Source organism: Vicugna pacos, chromosome 15 (assembly GCF_048564905.1).
Source record: "Vicugna pacos chromosome 15, VicPac4, whole genome shotgun sequence".
NCBI lineage: Eukaryota > Metazoa > Chordata > Mammalia > Artiodactyla > Camelidae > Vicugna > Vicugna pacos.
In genome coordinates, this window is record NC_133001.1 from 17,646,011 (window position 1) to 17,648,001 (window position 1,991).

The 1,991-nt window shown below is 40.9% G+C and overlaps 1 non-coding gene across 1 annotated transcript; it reads right to left on the reverse strand.

Moving 5' to 3' along the window:
- Positions 1 to 1,469: 1,469 nt before the first annotated feature.
- Positions 1,470 to 1,543, reverse strand: TRNAP-AGG (transfer RNA proline (anticodon AGG)). Its single transcript has one exon. It is a non-coding gene; the product is annotated as a tRNA-Pro (tRNA).
- Positions 1,544 to 1,991: the final 448 nt, after the last annotated feature.

Sequence of the window (1,991 nt, forward strand, 5' to 3'; positions counted from 1 at the left end):
AGACTTTAAGGGTTTTAGGAGCTGTGTGCAAGGAACTGCCCAAGACAAAAAACAAATATTTCTTTTTCTATTGCACCATACTATCCACTGAAGAAAATTGCCTCTCAAGACTACTGCATGCTTCTATTCCATGCCCTGTATTGTTAGAAAGCCTTTTAATTCAGGGAAACGTCTGGGTCTTCTTTCTGAGCGTCCTGTGTGTCAGCGCTGCATGCCTCCTGTCCCGTTTGTCTGTGGGAGGGAGGGCAGTGGGGACCCTTCTCCACTCTGTGACTCACAGCCACCAGTCTTCCCAATGTCTCTTAGAACTGGCTTCCAAGAGCTAGTGCATCCCTGCAAGAAATGTCAAAAAGAGCAATGAATAAAGGGCGTCTCCTCTCATTAGCCTCAAACAATCGATAAGGGTGTGACACTCAGCTTGACACCACTGAAAAAAAGTTTTTAAAAAGCCATAGCTTCAGCCCTAGATGCACAGACAACTGGTAAGAGCACAGTTGATACCTAGAGGGAAAATACAGAGCAACAGTAATTATAAAAACATCAAACAATTAACCATACTTACTAAAGAAGTAAAAAAAACAGCTCAGTTGACAAGACACAGGCCAGGACTCTGGATCAGGGGGTGCTCTGTGTCTAATGGAAATAAATCCTTTAACTCTTGTGTGATTTTGTGAAATGAGGGCAATGCTAACCCCATCTCAAAAGTAGGGAGTGAGAGAGCACTGGTAAAGATGGCCATGAACGAGTCGATCGAGTGAAGGACATCACGGCACCTTGAGAAGGGTACTGAGCACCTGTGTCAGGCTCTGTGCTGGCCATGAACTTGACAGGTGATTTCAGAGAAGGGCCGACGTGGATACACAGGAAACTACTGTGAAACAACCTGGGGTCAGTCTAGAGTAGGGGATCCCCAAAGTCCTCATCGCCTGCCCCATCTGTCTCATTGCTGCACTGATCCCCCCTCTTCCTGGCTGTCTCTCTCCTCCTAACTTGACACTGTCTTGGTTTTCCTAGTTTTCTTTTGAACTTGGTATTGTAAGCAGTTTTTCTTTAAATGTTGACACACATTCTTTGTAATTATAATATGTAAATGGGTAAATGATGGTCTATGATGTGGATACATCATGATTTACTTACCCATTCCTGTGGGTAGATATTTAGGTTGATTCTGTTTTCACTCCTTCAATAGGTGAACAGGTCAGATTTCTTAAAATGTACTCTGCGGCACGGAGGCCTGCACGTGTTCACGTTGTGGCTAGTCATATATAAGAACCATTCCGGCGCCTCCGTGCCTTCTGTTTATATCATTTGTCAGTGATTCTTGCTTTCACTCTTCTATATCATCCCTCAAAACCCTGACCTAAGTCTTCTTTCTTTTTTTTAAATATTTTATTTATTTATCAACATATTATTTAATTATTTTATTTTGATGGGAGGTGGTGGAGGTAATCAGGTTTATTTATTTTTAGAGGAGGTACTGGGGATTGAACCCAGGACCTCATGCATCCTAAGCATGTGCTTTACCACTTGAGCTATACCCTCCCTAAGTCTTCTTTCATTTTGACTGTAATTCTCTCTCTTTTTTAGATTCCATATGAGTAATATCATATAGTATTTTTCTTTCTCTTTCTGGCTTACTTCACTTAGAATGACAATCTCTAGGTCCATCCATGTTGCTGCAAATGGTGATATTTTATTCTTTTTTATGGATGAGAAGTATTCCATTGTATAAATATACCACAACTTCTTTTTCTAGTCATCTGTCGATGGACATTTAGGTTGCTTCCATGTCTTGGCTATTGTATATAGTGCTGCTATGAACATTGGCGTGCATGTGACTTTTTGAATTAAGGTTCCTTCTGGATATATACCCAGAAGTGGGATTACTGGATCATATGGTAGGTTTATTTTTAGTTTTTTGAGGAATCTCCATACTGTTTTCCATAATGGCTGTATCAAACTACATTCCCATTTTACTGTAATTCTCCTCC